The sequence below is a fragment of the Mauremys reevesii genome, linkage group 15 (genome assembly GCF_016161935.1).
Source record: "Mauremys reevesii isolate NIE-2019 linkage group 15, ASM1616193v1, whole genome shotgun sequence".
NCBI lineage: Eukaryota > Metazoa > Chordata > Testudines > Geoemydidae > Mauremys > Mauremys reevesii.
Window position 1 is genome coordinate 6391238 of NC_052637.1, and position 19552 is coordinate 6410789.

The 19552-nt window shown below is 46.1% G+C and overlaps 1 protein-coding gene across 1 annotated transcript in view; it reads right to left on the reverse strand.

Annotated features, from left to right (window-relative positions):
* LOC120383937 (E3 ubiquitin-protein ligase TRIM39-like) overlaps positions 1 to 19552 on the reverse strand; it is a 961691-nt gene that overhangs the window by 659104 nt on the left and 283035 nt on the right. The gene's annotated exons all lie outside the window — the stretch shown is intronic.

Below are 19552 nucleotides of genomic sequence, written 5' to 3' on the forward strand. Positions count from 1 at the left end.
GCTTTCCTGGATACACTTCCCCATGCTGTAGGTGTGGCCTGCATGCTTTGCTGCTAGGTATAGGACCTTTCACTTGGTTCTTTTCTAACTTGTTTTCTTTGAATGAGTCCAGCTTATCATGGGATCCGATTGCTCTGTGTCACTGCCCTGTCCTCAGCATTAATTACCACTCTGCTCGTATTTTATCACCCACCAATGTTAGCGGCAGTGATTTTTTATTGCATTGCAGTTCATTGATATTTATTTTCAAGAATGAATCCTTGAGAGCCTCTTCATATCCCGAGTGCCCAGAACCTACTCCACAGAGCACAGCGAGAAAAGGCCGCCCAGCCCAGCTGTTCCATAGAGGCGAAGCACAGAACAAACTTAGGAGCTTGTGTTATCCATAGGTTCTGAACAACATGTGGGGGTCATCAGCTTACAAAGACACTCGAGACCGGTAGCATAGACAGGACCCAAATGTATCTAAGTTTCCTGCCTTGCAAAGTAGGAGAGAGAAAAAACATAACCTTGATTAGCTTCATGTTATAGTTGTGGAAACTGAGGCACACAGAAGCAAAGAGATTTGCTCATGGTCAAAAAGCCAGGAATAGAAAATGGCAGATCTGCTGATAGACAGTCCTGGGCCCTAGCCGTGTTTATCCTGGCCTCTCTGCTTCAGCTCCAGTAACAACCCGAGTAGAGGTTTTCTTCTTCTCCATGTTCTTTAACTTCACATCACTACAGAAGAAAGATTTTTTCTTACTGGCTGGCTGTAATGCATGGAGATGTCTTTCCAGAAGATGTGCTCTGGCTCAGTCATGTCATAGGTTTTCTGGAGGAAGCACTCGGTGACATTCTAGGGCCTGTGTTATACACACGTTCTAGAGCCGCGCCGTCCCTCCTCGCTGCTCCTTCTACCAGCTCTACAGATGCCTCTTCCTCAACCCCCGGGGCGACCCCCTCACCTGCCACTACATCATCTCCGACCACCGCCTGCGCTACCATCTATAGTGGCAGGGGCCCCTTCCCCACCTTGACCAGGGAGCACAGCGTCCGTTGCCTCCTGGTGCCCACCTCACCTGAAGTGGAGACCCACATGTGGGCGTTGGCGAGGGTAGTGGGGCCCACTGCCATCAAGGTGGCCTCCAAAATGTACAGAAAGGTAGTCTTCTTCCTAGCATCCACCACCTCCTAGCCACTGCTCAGGAGGTGGTGGAGGAGGGCCTGATGGTGGGAGTGTATTTGGCCCCCTGGAGCCGTTGGAAGACCTGGGTGTCCAGTTAGTCCTGACCCCTGTCCCTCCCTTCCTGCCCAATGCCGCCCTGCTGCCTGCCCTTTCTACCCTGGAGCGACCAATCTCTGTTATCAGCCCTCTTCCACTGAGCTGCAAAGACCCCACCCTCCGTCACGTCCTCTCGTTCTGCCAGCAGGTGCAACTTCAACTGCCGCCGGCGGCGTGTGATGGAGAGGCGCTCGAGGGGTTCTTCCTTGTCCCCTACCATGGAGCCCACTACCGGGTGCATTATTCCACAGGGGAGGCCTGGTGCTATCTCTGCTGGGAGATGGGACATGTCCGGAGGGACTGCCCCTTGGCCCAGCACGGAGGGTGTAAAGAAACCATGTTCCAGGGGAGTCAGAAGGGTCTAATGATTATGGCACTGGACTAAGAATCAGGAGACCTGGGGTCTATTTCTGCCTTGCTGGGTAAGTCAGAAATTCTTAGTGCACAGACTGTAGATTAAAATAGGGTTGACTTCTTCAGGGACAAGAAACTGTCCAGAGCTGTGGCATTTGAGGCCCTTTCAATTATCCTGTGCTGGTTCCATCAGGCAGTTTGTGTTTCCACTGCTTGGTTGAGTCTCTCTTAGATCTCCAAGGAGACCTTTGAGTGCTCTGGGTAACGTTCTCTGGTTTCATTGGAAAGACAGCAGAGAACCCAGGGAGTTACAGTAGGTTCTGGTCACCCTGCTGTCTCTGTCATATGCTTTGCAGGATTTCATACAAAATATCATGCCAGGCAAATGTCCTGCTTGGATTGGACTTAACTTTATGACTCCTGCAATGAAGTGGATCTGAGCGGATGACTCCCCTTTAAATCAAACACTTTGCATCTTTCCCCATGTTAAATATATCTGAAGTATTTGTAAACATTAGCCAAGCTAATTGTTTATCATTATCTGTATTTATTATTGCTGCACAATAAAGCCTCTAATCAGCTCTAACACAGTGCAGCAACCACTTCTATTGCCCGTTGTGCTGGCACAGTGACAGCGTATTTATGCAAGTTTTGAGTTGCGGAAATTTGGCCTGTATTTATTTATGTCTGAAAAACACCAAAAGTTAGATTCTGACTGTGTGGAGACATCAACTATTATAGAAACCACATTATCACTTTTACTTTGCTTACTATAGATGGGAATATAATAAAAATGTCATAGGAAAGGTCCAAATGATAATTCTAGCCTGTGTTCTTGCACATAGGTTGTTAAACCCTGGGAACTGCTGAGAGCAAATTTAATCGGACTATATCCAGTACCACAGAAGTGATACCAGTATGTTCTGACAGCTACAGATGATTTTTCAAAAGAGGCAGAAGAATTTCCACTTAGAACTATGACAGCACATGAGGGGGAGAAGAAGACATGTAAAATTATATATCAACATGGCCATGCAGAGCAGATACTGGCAGATCTGGGTTCTGAATTGAATAATGAGGTAACAGTTTACATTTTCACTGTATGGTCAATTACACAATCATGGCTGTGTGACAGGGGCTGTTAGCAGCTACAAACTGAGCCCTTTGGAAGCCAGCACACTGGTCACTGAGAGCACCCAAGGCACCGGGTGCAGTTAGAGGAGAAGGGACTGAGCAGTTTGGGTTTGGAAGGGCAGAGGGGATCACTTGCACCTGTAGGGAGCCTGATGAGGTCACTAGCTCAGTGCTGAGAAGAAAACAGCAGTATAAAATTCTCAATTGGAGGTGGAAGGGGCTCTTCGTAACTGCTGTTGAGTTAAAAGAGGCCCCAACAGTCTTCTGGACAAACCAAATGGGGACTCCAGATGCAGACTCTGCCCCAGTGACTGTCTGGTCTCACAGGGGAAGTGCTACTGGGATACTGATGTGGAGGCCAAGAATTAATTAATATAGGTTTGAAGGGATCTTAATGTATGTTAGAAGTTAATGTGACCCTGCATGCTATGTGGTACAGAGAGAATTGTGTGAAGAGTCATTACGACCTTGTGAATTGCAGTCTTGTTTTCTGTTCTAGTATTGCAGACAAATAAGATAGCGAATAGGCTTATGTATAAACAAATGCAAATGTTTATCTTCAACGTCTCCAAGTATGCTAATCATTGTCTGCTAGAAAGGTATAAAGATTGTTATGATTGTTTACTAATTGAGAGAGATCCGTCCAGGACAAGGGCAACCCAGTTCCTGACACTCTCTCCCTCTTGTGTTCACTAGAGTATTATAATAAAGTATTTGTTTTTGCTGCACCTAAACATAAAAGTGAGAACTGAGTTTTTCTTCGACAATTTGGGGGCTCGTCCGGGATGGCAACGCCCACGGACACACAGACGGCTGCTACGGATCGTTCCCCTTAGAACCCCATGGCGCCACAATAGAGGTAAGAGACCTTTTGAAATCTCTATTGGGGTATCGGAGGAGGACTGTCTGTGGGGGACGTCTGTTTCTGCTGGGCTCACGCCATCTGAACTTATTGACTGTGCAGCAGGATCAAATGCAGAGTGGTATTGGGGAGAGGCCCCAATAAGGTTAGTTTATAGCAGTACTGGGAACTGCTGAGTTGGCCAACAGGTACATGCATAAGGTAATGCATGAGGTAATGCATAGGTAAATGCATTAGAATGCACCGGTGCTGAGGGGTTTTGTTTTACCGCCTCAAGAGGGGTTGTCATACCGCCTCATAGTATTGGTCCGGACCAGGTAACGATGCATCTTGGTTAAAATAAATAAATAAATAAATAAATAAAAAAGATAAAAAGAACAAAATTTAAAAAGAGATAAAAAGGTTAAAAGGTTAAAAAAGAGGATAAGAGGCCTTGGTGTGTGTGTGTGTGTATACCTGTGTGAGTGTTTGTTGCTGGAAGACGCCCAGATTGCCCTGTGAAGCAATTGCTAATGATCAGGAGTAGTCTAACGCAAGCCCAGTAACTAGTGGATCTTTAGGAGATCCAACCCACGGTGGGTTGACTCAGCTTGGCATAGTCCGGCGAGGAAGCTGCCTGGGTCTAGGAGTGTGTGAACCCATCTTCCCTCCCCTTTCCCTTCTGTGTGGGCTACTGACAATCTGATCGTCTCCCTGTAAGCAATTAGAGTATGCGGCTTTATCTCCCGGAAATGGAGTCTTTAGCCGACGCTCTTTGCTGAAAGGAGATGTACGAGGGTCGTAGTCTTTCTTGTGAGTCTCTCCTGTATGTGAGTACCCTGTAGGGAGAACTCCTTAGATTCTGGTCCTTGGCGCGGACAGGGAACCCTCTGAGTTTGTGTGATTGGAACATGGGGGAGGGACAGTCTAAACTTTCCACCTTACCCCCTAAGGGTACCCCTGCATATTACATGTACGTACATTATGGTCCTCAAACCTGCAGGTATTTAAATGATTGGTATCTATACACGCGTGAAAATTCATTTAAACAATGCCCATTAGAAGGTACCTTTGAATTAGATAAACTTACATACCTCAGAGAAACCCTTAAATCACACGCCTCTGCTGCGCAGTGCGAGCAGTTTCTGTCTTGGTGGGAGGAAGCAACAAAGAGACTCCATGAGTCTCGGGTGCGGAGTCTGAAGGACTCCCAGGAGAAATTAAAAACTGAAGTACAGGATTTAAAACTTAAATGTAAGACATCCAAATGTCTTCCTGCCCCAGTGCAGTCCTCTGCTTCTCTTTATCCCCAGTTAGTTAAGCCTGACAGTGAGGAAGAGACTGCAGAAGACATAGTGGATTTTTTTTAGCAGCATTCCACAGCCACTGCCAGTTTCCCCCACGACCCCCCCTTCTCGGGCTGTGCAGGCAGTGATTGTTTCGCAGCCGCAAGTATCAACTGCACAAGTTGTTCATTCTCCTTCTTCGGAAGAATTATCTTCTTCCCTACTGACTGACACCAGTAGTCCGCTTAACCCTGCTTCTGCTGATAACAATGCCGGCTACTTTCTTAGAAGCACGAAGCAGGCACTCCAGGCTCCTTTAAGAGACTTGCCTGGAGCTGGCGCTATAGGGGGGTTGGTTAAGGTACATGCCCCTTGGACACCTGGAGATCTTAGAAACTTGGTGAAAGAATTTCCTAAAATCAGGGAGGAGCCGGTAAAGTTTAGAGAAGAGCTCCAAACAGTGATTCAGTGCTATAATCCATCTTGGGCAGATATTAATCAGCTTTTATGAGCTGTACTGCCCGCTGAAGTTCAGCAACGACTTAACAGACAGGCAGCTTGGCCTGATGCCGACCCTGGTATTGGGGATGCTTTGACAGAGGCTAGGAATCGTCTCTTGACCTCTATTTCAGAAGTTTGTCCTAAGAAAATAGATTGGACCAAGATTGCAAATTGTAAACAAAATAAGGGAGAATCCCCTGCTGATTATCTTGATAGACTAACAAAGGTCTTTGAACAGCATTCGGGTATTACTGATCCAGCTGATAATGCCAGGGAAGCGGTAGGAGCTGCTTTTGTTCAGGGACTCTTGCCAAAGGTTCAGCAACCATTGAGAACTATTTGTATTGGCTGGCAAACTAAACCCCTTTCGGAATTGGTGACAGTTGCAAATCATTGTACGGCTTGCATAGACCAGAAGAAAGAAACTAGTGAAACAAAACTTATGGCTTTACAGTTACAAACTTATCAGCTCAGGGGTCGTGGGGGAATGAGAAGAGGACGGGGACGAGCTCGTGGGCGAGGTATGGGAAGGGGTTCCTCATATCCTGCCCAGACTCCTGCCCCGACTGGGAGCACTGCGTGCCACTTTTGTGGTCAGGAGGGACACTGGAGGAATGAGTGTCCACATCAGTTAGCTCAAAATCCTACTCAGTTCCCAAATCCTGAAGCTCCTGTATTCTCCCCACAAGGAACCCCTTACTAGGACAGCCTGAGGAAACGTAACTGCATCATGAATCCTTTAATTCCTATTAATCAAGAAGGCCCATTTGTTGATTGTAATATTGCTGGTAAATCTGTTACTTGTCTTGTGGACACTGGGGCTAGTAGGTCTGCTCTGAGATCCTCAGAGTTTCCCTCTGTTCCTTTGTCCACTTTGTCTGTTAATGCTGTGGGCATTTCGAACTGTCCTGTTTCGCATCCTGTCTCAGTACCCCTCGAAATTTGTCTTGGCCCTCTAGAAGATAAGCATTCCTTTCTACTCAGTTCTACTTCTCCTGTGAATTTGCTGGGAAGAGATCTGTTGTGTAAATTAGGTTGTACCATTTACTGTACACCAGATGGCGTATTCTTACAGGTTCCTGATGAGAATACTAACCTGATGTTGGCCACACTCCATATATCCGAGCCAGCTGCGTCGAAGTCTCCACTCAGCCCTGACCTTGTGCATTTGTTGTCACAAGTGCCCCCCCTTCTCTGGTCTCGTCATGCAAATGAGGTGGGACAAATTAGAACTGCCGAACTGGTTAAGGTTCTCGTGGACCCTGCTAAGCTTTTGCCAAGGATTCCACAATACCCACTGCGTCCTGAAGCAGTGGCAGGCATAGCTCCAGTTATAGAATCTTTATTGCAACAGGGTATTATTGTTCCCACTATTAGTTCTTGTAATACTCCTATCTTTCCTGTAAAGAAGCCAGGAAGGAACACCTATCGGTTTGTTCAAGACCTTCGCGCTATTAATGCTGTGGTTTTGCCTTCTTTTCCAGTGGTTCCAAATCCAGCTACAATTCTTTCTTGTATTCCACCGTCAGCCACTTATTTTTCTGTTGTAGATTTGTGTTCAGCTTTTTTTTCGATTCCAATTCACCCAGATAGTCAGTATTTGTTTGCCTTTACTTATAAAGGATGTCAGTATACCTGGACCAGGTTGCCCCAAGGGTATACTGAATCTCCATCCCTGTTTTCTCAGATCCTGAAAAAGGATCTGGATGATGTGGTTTTCCCTGGAAAATCAGTTCTTATACAGTATGTGGATGACCTTTTACTGGCGTCTTTCTCTTTTGACTCTTCCAAAACTGATACTCTGACTCTTTTAACTGCTTTAGCTGCCTAAGAGACGACTTGGAGCCATGCGATGGTCTGGCAAAGAGGGCTTAAGCCCTAGGGATCCAGGACTTGGATGAAATGGTGATATGAAATGTGAGGAGTGGGAACTTCACCTGCAGAGAGACCTGGTCTTTCCTGGAAGGCAGAGCAGAGGAGTAGCTGGGGCTGGGGGACCTCAAAAACCTACCCTGACTACAGGAAGCCCCATTCCTGCTTGGGAACGGGGAGACAGTCACCAGGCAGCTTCAGAGCAGTTACTTGTCTGTGCATGTCCTCTCCACTTACCATGTAATGATACTGCATCCTTTAGCTATGAATACAATGCATGCAGGGAGTCAGCCACCTGCATGCCTAGGGTCGTAGCAATGGCAGTGATGGCCTCTTTGCCCAAGAACACTGTCACATATGATGACATGAAGACAGGAAATAGTGGTGTTGTTGGTGCCATTAGGAATATCCCTAGATAACTCAGGAGGGTAGAAAAAACACAGTATTAATGAAGCTTTTCTGTACCAGGCCTGAATGGACCAAAGTTATTTTATGCTTGTCCAAAGTGCTTCCATATTAAACTCTGATTGAACTCCCAGGCTAGTATTGAGAATGGAATGTGTAACAGCTTCTTATCAGTGTAAGACACCAGAAGATTTTTACTACTTGTGTTTAGTTTAGAAAGAGGGGAGGGGAGACAAGGTAATAAATTCAGAAGTAAACCAAGGTAACAGCCTTGAAAAGTTACGAGATGAATTGTCTGCTGTCAAGGATGATTTAATTGTTAACTATACACTATACACTATATGTACTATATAGGAGTGGGGAGGAGACTAGTGGGGGGTAATGAGGATGCCTTGTTGGAGTCATGTATAAGAAGAGACACACACAGTTTGTATCTGTGTGCAGGATTTGAGATTGTAATATCTCCCTGGCACCTTACTTGAGCTCAAATAAACTTTTTCTGCATTCTCCACGCTGGTGTGATAATTAGTCACGGCCTGCAGACAACGAACCACTGTTTGCTGTCTCAGGCCTTTTGGGCCGGCAACAGTGTGGAAAGGGTGATGACCCCAGGGCCAAGGAGGGATATGTTGAGAGTAGCAGAGGCATCAAAGACATGGTGGAGGGTGTAAAGAAACCATGCTCCATGGGAATTAGAATGGTCTAATTCAGGGGTCGGCAACCTTTCAGAAGTGCTGTGCCAAGTCTTCATTTATTCACTCTCATTTAAGGTTTCTCGTGCCAGTAATACATTTTAACATTTTTAGAAGGTCTCTTTCTGTAAGTCTATAATATATAACTAAACTCTTGTTGTATGTAAAGTAAATAAGGTTTTTTAAATGTTTAAGAAGCTTCATTTAAAATTAAATTAAAATGCAGATCTTATCAGTTTAGTGTGATCCTTGCCCTTGCTTTTCCTTGCTGAGTTTTCCAAGGTCTTGCACGTATTTGGATACTTTAAGCTGCACACAGGCAACAGTCTTGGCGTCCCTGGGTGGGCTCGAGGCAAAATTGTGCCTTGCCCGGACTCCTCCAATGGCCGGTGGACGACAGTCACAGCCGATGCCAGCGCTCACCGGTGCTTTTACCGGGGGCCTCGGCAGGGACGTGTCAGACCGACCTTGGAAGGTACAATGGTGCAACGCACTCAGATAGTGGAGAAGCAGCTGCGGGCGACGGTGAGGAACCGGTCCTGTGGAAAAGGTAGGAACAGTTCAGTGCTGTTAACCTTTTGTTTGCCTGTTAAGACTGGGGACGCCCAGTGTCTTCCCATAGGTATGGGGCAGGGATGGAGTACAGGCAGGGCACGGTGTATGCCCCCAGAATGCATTCTAGCAAATTGGAAAGTGTTTGGTTTGGATCCAATGATTAAGGGTAAACTAAAAAGGTTCTGTACAGTTGACTGGCCTCAATATCAACTAGAGAGCCAGGAAAGGTGGCCACCAGAAGGATCACTTAATTACAACATGATCCTTCAATTACTTTTGTTTTGTTAGCGAATGGGTAGCTTTTGAAACTGTTTGTATAAAGAGCTCTTGTAAAAATCCCCCATCATATGCCCCAGAGCTGCACTGGGAGGAGGATTGTCCGTGGGAATAATGGTCTTGGGGTGTGTGTGTGTGTATACCAGTGTGAGTGTCTGTTACTGGAAGACGCCCAGATTAACCTGTGAAGCAAATGCTAATGATCAGGAGTAGTCTAACGCAAGCCCAGTAACTAGTGGATCTTTAGGAGATCCGACCCACGGTGGGCTGACTCAGCCTGGCATCGTCCGGCGAGGAAGCTGCCTGGGTCTAGGAATGTGTGAACCTATCTTCCCCCCCCCTTCCTTTCCGTGTGGGCTACTGACAGTCTGATTATCTCACTGAATGCAATTAGAGTAAGCGGCTCCTCTCCCAGAGACTAGCCGAAGCTCTTTGCTGAATGGAGATGTAGAAGAGTCAGTCATCCTCGTTAATCTCTCCTGTGTGAGTGTCCTGTAGGGAGACATTCTTAGTTTATGAGCCGCTAGCGCGGACAGGGCCCCCCTCTCTGTGTGTGTAAGTGGAAAATGGGGGGAAGGGACAGTCTAAACATTCTACCTCACCCCCTAAGGGTACCCCAGCATAGTACATGTACGTACATTATGGTCCTGAAACCTGCAGGTATTTAGAGAATTGGAATCTTTACACGCGTGAAAATCCATCTAAACAATGTCCATTAGAAGGTATCTTCAATCTAGATAAGATCATATATCTCAGAGGAGCTTTTAATTACCAAAGGAAAAGCCTCTGACACAGTGTGAGCAATTCGTCTAGGAATGGGTTAATTTGAAACTCAGCTAAGCCCAGAGATAAAGAGAGCTGCTCTGTGTATTAGGTCAGACTATGTTAAGTACAAAGAAAAACTGCTTTTAGCCCCAGCTGGCTGTGGGAAAATATAGACAGAGGTAACTTAAAGGTAATCTAAGTTACAGAACTGAGATTGCATTTGCAAAGCTTAACTGTTCAGTGAGATTTAACAGTCTTTGCAATCCCAGAGTTGGTATGGCTTGGTGACCTGAACTGGAATCTCTGAAAGAGACACTGCAGGAGATTCCAGGGTGTAAAAAATACAGCTCTCCCAAGAGTGGAAGCATGTTGGAAATTCTGGACAAGCTGTATACAGAATAATCTCCCGTCCACCTATTCCCCTTCTTTGAATGTTATATACAGACGTGGTCAGTCTGGATATGTGTGAGTATTAAAGTGGCTTAAGGCTTGGGGAAGCTTTGGGGTTTGGTTATATGGTGTGTTTTATCCTTCCCCCAATGCCCTGCAGTAGATAAATTGGTAACAGATTTGTCACAGTTTGGTGAGTAATTGAGAATGGGGGAGCCCTATAGAATTTACACCATCTATTTGTTTTACCTTTGTTATGTTGTGTTTCTTTTGTTTGGAACTGTTGGTGTTATATGTTGAGGATTGCATGATTAAAGGTGAGCCTACTCTCAGCTGCAGTAAGTCTGAGAACTGGAAAGGGGTTCTACCCCCAGTTGCAGCAGGACTGGGCAATAGAGTAGTTGGAGAAAAAGAACAAATATGTACTTGATAACTAGAATTGAGCAATTAAGAGCATAGATCATGACCCAGACAGCAACTCAAACCTGCACCCAGGGCAAGTTGCAGGCTTTGAGACAGGATTTCCAGTTAGAAAAGGAAGCCCTGGTTAAGCAAGTACCAGTCCTTCAGGGACTTGCCAAAATTTAACTATTTGTGCTCAGCATACACCGTAATAGCAGTGTGTTTGCTACAAGGGGAAATTAAATAATTAAACACCAGTGGGCCATGTGTTTTGCCCAGGTGGCAAGCCTCACAAGGGAAGACTCGGGTAGTCTTGTGAGTTAAAATGTTTTAGGGAGAAAAAAAGACCAGAAGGGTGGGGGCTAGTTGAGAAGCCAACCCCCCCTTAGTTAAAACTGGCAGTGGAGCAAATTGGTGTCTAGGGAAAGAACGGTTCAGCTAGAAAAGAAGGATCGGGCCCAGGCAGGCAAACAACAGACGGAGAGATTGGAAAACGGGTTGGAAACTTTTGAGGGTCTAGTGGAAGAAAGGAGTACATAGGTATAAACATGGGGATTTCAAATACCCAGGAGGATACTTGGAATCGTGATTTAAGTTGAGAAAAGTGGCTGTTGGAGAAAACAAGTGAGTGATTTTAAGGCAGTGTGAAAAGTTAACTCCATAGTTGCTGGAGGGAACAGCAGTTGAACTTTGTAAAAATGCTAAAGAGAAAAATTCTTGGTGTTTTTGAAATGTTTGTAAATAAATTCAGGCAAAGAAATTATTAGATTGCAATCATTTGGTTATGACCCATTTAGTTGAATTATCTAAAAAATGTATATAGTGCTATGTAATTGAAATCTTATTAGGTTCTAAAGGCACTATAAGTGGTGATGTTTTCTTTCAGTGTTTAAAAGCAGGAATTAAAAGTACAAAGCAAGTCAGGAAGCATCTGTATTGATGCAAGTTATCTAACTGATAAAGTAGAAGTCACTGAGACCTAAGCTGCCTATGAAACATATATATGAAAATATGGGGTAATTCCCCTGTTTTGCCTGAAATCAACTAAGGTACTTGTATATTTTCAGTGATGATTGATTGCCCAGAAAGGGTAGACTTCTGTTTTTGTCTTTCAGATAATCAGAGAAAACTGATGCTAGCTGAACAGCATTCAACATACCATGCCTTTGATGGCACAGTAAAAATTATGTTTTGTGTTTTATGTTCTGTCTTGTCGTGTCTGTCTAGTGGCCAAAATTGTTTTGTTTATGGGATAGTCTGAATTGGAATACAGATACTTGTTTTGTTCAACTTGGAATACAAAGTGCTTGGATAAATTGGGAAAAATGTGATATACTAAAGTCTAATACATCTCCTTAAGTAAGAGAAAGAGAAACTTTATTGGCCAAATCTTTTAATTGAAAATTGTTAGTAAAACTTGCATACCAATAGTTTTTGGAAGCAAGGACATGGAAAGTTAACCCACTCCCCATATTGTATTTGGATCCTTCTGGCTATCTCAGATTTCTAGCCAGAGGGCTGGGGATGGTGGGAAACTATTGGACTAGAGGCTCTATGAAATAAACTCGTTAAAGTGGGTGTGCTTGTCCTAACTTGTTGTCCCAAAGCTCTGGAAAAAGTTATTTTAGTAAAAGGATAGATGTGACAAACTTTAAATAATAAGACTAATGTACTGTATAAAGGCAATGTATATGTGTTCATTGTTAGAAAAAGATGTATAAGGGAAGGCTAAGTTTCCTTTGTAGGTTAAAAGAAGCCAAACAGGACAAAGGAAGAAGAACGAGTTAACTGAGGAAAAATAGCTAACATGCTGAGTTTAAAGATAGGGCATTAGCCCCATTTCAGGACACTGCTCTCAGCTAAGACTTAGCTAACAACCAAGACAAGGGGGGCTTAAATGTGCCCACACAGCTGTAGAGTCTGCAAATCGCTGACAGGCACTAATGAAATGTGTTAGGTTTCTTTTTTTACAGGTAAAGACGCACTACACAAAGACCCTAGGAGTCCTGCCACCCTTGGAACCAGGAAACTGGATTAATGTAAAGCTCCACCAGCGAAAGACTGCTTTGGCTCTATGCTGGAAAGACCCTTATTAAGTCCTGGTGACCACCAACAGCGTTGTGCAGTGTCAGAATCCAGGATTTCCTGACCAAAAAGGACATTAAGGACTGACCCTGGTGTAGAAACCAAGAATTATATACTGGCAGGAAGAAATCTGTGGGACCCCTGTTTGAGACTGTGGTATTGATTAGATTTTGGGGTTTATTCTACAGGCTGCACCCTGTGTTTTGGATAAATCCTCCAGCATGTATTGCTCACAAGGGGCTGCCATTAGATTAGTACAACAGAGAGCCTAGATTGTTTCCTCTGCAAGAAGAGGGAATTGACCAGATCTCTGTGGACTCAGGCCAATAATATAGCAACCATTTGAAATATTTTTAAAAGCTGGGAACATGATAAGAAATTGGGCCACCTAGAAAAAGGCCACTACCCTTATTTTTAAAGCTCAGCTATCCCAAGGACAGGCTGGAGTTGGTGGGTTACATGTCATTTCCACCCTTAGTTCTATGACCCAGAAGTTGCTGACAGAGATGGTATTGAGAATCACTGAGACTGGGAAGGTATTGCAGTGGGATCTGGTATATTTAGATGGATCTTGAGCACCAGACTTGGCCCACTGCCCTTACAGACTATCAGGAACCATCTAATCTGTGGTCAGGGGGATGACATACTTGGACACTTTCTGGATGGAAGTATGGACATTCACAGTGCTCCTTCCAGGCATGTGGACCGGTTCGAGTGGGTGTGGGCTTCCACATACCGAATCCTACCGGGTCCATAGGGAGGATGAATGTGGAACTGAATACCCCAGCTCCCTAGAGTTTAATTGTTTTTTGTCTTCAAAGTATGAGAAAACTCAGCCAAATGTTTGTTGAGTATTCTCAAAGGGGGGGATTGTTGGTGCCATTAGGCATATCCCTAGATAACTCAGGAGGGTAGAAAAACCACAGTATTAATGAAGCTTTTCTGTACCAGGCCTGAATGGACCAAAGTTATTTTATGCTTGTCCAAAGTGCTTCCATATTAAACTCTGATTGAACTCCCAGGCTAGTATTGAGAATGGAATGTGTAACAGCTTCTTATCAGTGTAAGACACCAGAAGATAGGGCCCCTTTTTACTACTTGTGTTTAGTTTAGAAAGAGGGGAGGGGAGACAAGGTAATAAATTCAGAAGTAAACCAAGGTAACAGCCTTGAAAAGTTACGAGATGAATTGTCTGCTGTCAAGGATGATTTAATTGTTAACTATACACTATACACTATATGTACTATATAGGAGTGGGGAGGAGACTAGTGGGGGGTAATGAGGATGCCTTGTTGGAGTCATGTATAAGAAGAGACACACACAGTTTGTATCTGTGTGCAGGATTTGAGATTGTAATATCTCCCTGGCACCTTACTTGAGCTCAAATAAACTTTTTCTGCATTCTCCACCCTGGTGTGATAATTAGTGCGACGCACACCGGGCAACGAACCACTGTTTGCTGTCTCAGGCCTTTGGGCCGGCAACAGTGTGGAAAGGGTGATGACCCCAGGGCCAAGGAGGGATATGTTGAGAGTAGCAGAGGCATCAAAGACATGGTGGAGGGTGTAAAGAAACCATGCTCCATGGGAATTAGAATGGTCTAATTCAGGGGTCGGCAACATTTCAGAAGTGCTGTGCCGAGTCTTCATTTATTCACTCTCATTTAAGGTTTCTCGTGCCAGTAATACATTTTAACATTTTTAGAAGGGCTCTTTCTGTAAGTCTATAATATATAACTAAACTCTTGTTGTATGTAAAGTAAATAAGGTTTTTTAAATGTTTAAGAAGCTTCATTTAAAATTAAATTAAAATGCAGATCTTATCAGTTTAGTGTGATCCTTGCCCTTGCTTTTCCTTGCTGAGTTTTCCAAGGTCTTGCACGTATTTGGATACTTTAAGCTGCACACAGGCTTCTGAGTGATCAGTTGTTAACTGGCTCCAAGAGGGACAGAGGACAGATTTCATGTGTGAAAATATCTGTTCACACAGGTATGTGGATCCAAATGCTGAAAGCATTGCAAACACAGTTTTCTTCAAAGGGTTAAATTTCACTGGCAGGGACGTCCAGCAGGTCAGAATAGAGGCCCCATGATCTCTCTCAGTAGCTTCAAGTGCACTCCACAGATCTCCAAACTCTGATGCCCACAATTCTGAGCTTTTTAACTGAATGAGCCACATTTCGAAATCTTCAACACCCACCCACCGAAATACAGACAAATCTAAGTCGCTTTAGTTGAACTTTTCAGGTTTAATTAGAAAAGAAAGCATTGGGCCAGATTACTGGAAATCTTGAAATCGGTCAGAAAAGTCTGATTCCAGTTCTTGCCTGTACATTTTAATCTGAACATCCAATGCAATGGGCTGTTCCACGTGGCATGATAGTGATGTAAGCAGCAAATCAGGACTTAAAAATATCCCAGCACAGTGTTGCCGGAACAATTTTTAAGGTTAGGGTGCTGAGCTGTGTCCCCTCTTGCCCCTGTCTGCACCCCTCACTGCCCCAGGCTGGGACCAGTGGGCCACAGCTGGGGGAGGCTACAGAGTCCCGGGCCGGCGGCTGGGACCCCAGGCCGGCAGCAGAGCCCCCTGGATGGGTGGCTGGGACCTGGGGCTGGCAGCGGGCTGAGCGGGGCTGGCGGATGGAACCCCAGCTGGCAGGGGACCAGTGGCTGGTACCCCAGGCGAGCAGCAGAGCCCCCGGGACTGGGTGCTCAGGACCCGGGCAGTGTGAGTGCCACTGAAAATCAGCTCACGTGCCACATTTGGCACACGTGCCATAGGTTGCCTACCCCTGGTCTAATGGTTATGGCACTGGGCTAAGAATCAGGAGCCGTGGGTTCTCTTTCCACCCTGCAGGGTAAGTCAGCAATTCTTAGAACACAGACTGTAGATTAAAATAGGTTTGACTTCTTCAGGGACAAGAAACTGTCCAGAGCTGTGGCATTTGAGGCCCTTTCAATTATCCTGTGCTGGTTCCATCAGGCAGTTTGTGTTTCCCCTGCTTGGTTTGGGTCACTCTTAGATCTCCAAGGAGACCTTTGAGTGCTCTGGGTAACGTTCTCTGGTTTCATTGGAAAGACAGCAGAGAACCCAGGGAGTTACAGAAGGTTCTGGTCACCCTGGTGCCTCTGTCAGATGCTTTGCAGGAGTTCATACAGGATCTCATGCCAGGCAAATGTCCTGCTTGGATTGGACTTAACTTTACAACCCCTGCAATGAAGTGGACCTGAGCGGATGGCTTCCCATTAAATCAAACACTTTGCATCTTTCCTCATGTTAAATACACCTGAAGTGTTTTTAAACATTGGTGAAGCTAATTGTTTATCATGATCTGTATTTATTATTGCTGCACAGTAAAGCCTCTAATCAGCTCTAACAAGCGCCCCTGTGAGCTAATGGATGACATAGTGCAGCAACTACTTCTATTGTATTTATGCAAGTTTTCAGTTGCAGAAGTTTGGCCTGTATTTATTTATGTCTGAAAAATACCAAAATTCTAACTGTGTGGAAACATCAACTATTATAGAAACCACATTATAATATTTATTTTGCTTACTATTTATGGGATTATAATAAAAATGTCATAGGAAAGATCCAAATGAGAATTCTAGCCTGTGTTCTTGCACACAGGTTGTTAACCCTGGGGATTGCGGGGAGCAGATTTAATTGGACTCTATCCAGTACCACAGAAGCGATACCAGTTTGAACTGACAGCTACAGATGATTTTTCAAAAGAGGTAGAAGAATTTCCACTTAGAACTATGACAGTACATGAGGGGGAGAAGAAGACATATAGCATTATATACCAGCATGGCTGTGCAGAGCAGATACTGGCAGATCTAGGTTCTGAATTGAATAATGAGGTAACAGTTTACATCTGGTGTTATTTCCACTGTATGGTCAATTACATAATCATGGCTGTGTGACAGGGGCTGTTAGCAGCTACAAACTGAGCCCTTTGGAAGCCGGCACCCTGGTCACTGAGAACACCCAGGCTACCTGCAGGGCCATCCCTAGACGTTGTGGTTCCCTAAGCAGCTGCCCCCCCTGTGGGAGGGGGACCCCAGGCCTCCATGCAGGAGGTGTCCCCAGGCCTCTGTGTGTGTGGGGGGGTGCCCAACGTCTGTGGGGCAGAAGCAAGCTTGGGGGGCAGAGGGGAAACTGCCCCCCAGAATGAGCCAGCGGAGTAGAGCAGATTGTGGCTGGGTCGCTCCACTTCCCACTGCCTGGTGATTGCAGAATAGGCCCAACCCTGCACTCATGGGGTGGCAGGAAGTGGATTGACCTGGCCCCTGGCCCCTGACCCCTCCTCTCTGCTCCCCTGACTCCTAGCCTTGGGACTTGGGGGGCTGGGGAGAACCACCCCCAAGCACTCACTGGCGGTGCAGCTGGGAGCTGGCAGAGTGGAGCAGGCTGGGGCTGGATCACTCCACTTCCTGCTGCCCCATGAGTGCAGGACAGGTGTGACGTTATTGATATAATCTGGGACCATATAGAACATGGTTGCAACCAAGGTCCTGTAGTGGCACCAAATCTTATGTAAAGGGAGTCATGTAAGGTGTCTAAGACCAGGTTATGGGTTGCTGGTTATGATTATGGTGTCTATATGTATGGATCATTTTGTAGTGGAAGTTATAAGTATTAGCTCTGTACTATCTGTATTTCAAATCTGTGCTGTATTTCTGGTGGTGTTAGCTCTGCCTAGCCTGCTTAATGGCCCATTAAGGACCATCAGCTACACAATTGACCCATGGAGAGAAGGCAGATACACCTTGTAACTCAGCAAAGTATGCAGGGACTTGCCCAGGTGACTCCAGACTCCATTTTGCTGTAAAGCCTATAAAAGGCTGATGCTTCATCTCCCTCTGATCTTCAATCCTGCTTCTTACCTCTGGAGGAACTTTGCTACAAACTGAAGCTCTGCACAAAGGAGTGATCCCCCAGTGGGGGATGTTCTCCAGAGACTTGACTTGAACCTGCAGTTTACTCTGTCACTGCTACAAGCCTGAACTAAGGACTTTGCCATTACTGTGTGTAATTGATTCCATTTAACCAATTCTAGCTCTCATCTCTACGTTTTTCCCTTTATGAATAAACCTTTAGATTTTAGATTCTAAAGGATTGGCAACAACGTGATTTGTGGGTAAGATCTGATGTGTATATTGACCTGGGCCTGGGGCTTGATTCTTTGGAATCGAGAGAACCAATTTTCTTTTACCGGGGTGTTGGTTTTCATAACTATTCATCCCCATAACGCGTCGCACTGGTGGTGATACTGGGAGACTGGAATGTCTATGGAAATTGCGTGAGTGACTTGTGGTTAACCAGTGGCGTGAAACCAAAGTCCTTTTTGTCTGGCTGGTTTGGTTTGCCTTAGATGTGGAAAAACCCCAGCGTAGGGCTGAAACTGCCCTGTTTAGAGCAATTGGCCCTGAATTGGCACACTCAGTTGGGTCCCGTCAGAACTGCATTGTCACAACAGGCCTGACCGCTGCTGCAGTGCCCGGACGTAGCTCAGGGGAAGGGGTGGAGTGAAGGTGGGGCTGGGGTGGAGCAGGAATGGGACGAGGCAGGGTGGGGGCAGGGGCTTTGGGGAAGAGGCGGGGTGGGGACAGAGTGGGGGTAGGGGCAGCTTTCCTGGTTGGCTCAGCCGGTCGGGGGATCAGGCTGGCTTCCGGAGCAGCACGCAGCTGTGTAGGTGTGACAAAATGGGGGATTTTTTTATATTTTCATGGCTTTCCAATGGCTTGCATGCAGAGGGAGTGGGACTCAGTGCCCCTGGGTGTTACTGGTTTAACGAGGTGAGGGGAGAGGGAGTTTGTTGTGGCAGAGGACTGGAGAGGGAACTTGGGACCCCAGCCAATGGCCTGGAGGAGGGACACCCCAGAGATTGGTGACCTGATGACGCAGCCGGTTCTGGCCAGTGGGAGGACAATGGGCTGCGAAGAGAGGACCCCATGACCTAACCAGACGGTTCCAGCCAGAGGAGGGCGGAGAGGAGAGGAGGCCAGAGGACCCTGTTTACCTGGAAAGAAGACAATGGACAGAGGAAGGGCCTGGGGCTGGTGATATCAGATGCCCAGCTGGGAAGCAGAGGGGCTCCAGGCTGGAGAGGGGGAGCAAGCAGAGTCCACCTGGATGCAGGGGAGACTGGGATGTGCTGTGCTGTGCTGAGGGAGGCCAGGCCTGAGAGTCAGAGAGTTTCCTGTGCTGTGTTCAATGCTCAATAAACCCTGCTGTTTTATGTTGGATGAGAGTCACTCCGGTCTAGAGAACAGGGTTGCAGCATACCCTTTGAGGGGTGGAGGCCCTGGGGGGTCCAGAGCAAGTGGACTCCCCAAAGGGGCCCACAGCAGAGACAGACGTGCCAAGGCTCAGAGAGGTGCAGCTCCAGGAGGTGGAGGGGCCAACCCTGAGAGAGAGTGGACCCCCGGGAAAAGGGCTGTTTCATTGGAAGGGGCATCACCCCCCCACACACACACAGGGACCGCACAGGGCCATGAGTGGGCACGATCTGTAAGTCCGTGACAGTTGGGCACCAGGAAATTTCGGGCAATTTGGTGCCCTACGCAGCTGAATAGTTTGAATATGGGTAAGGACGGCCCTGGCCACTGGGTGCAGTTAGAGTAGAAGGGACTGAGCAGTTTCGGTTTGGAAGGGCAGAGGGGATCACTTGCACCTGTACGGAGCCTGATACGGTCACTAGCTCAGAGCTGAGAAGAAAGCAGCA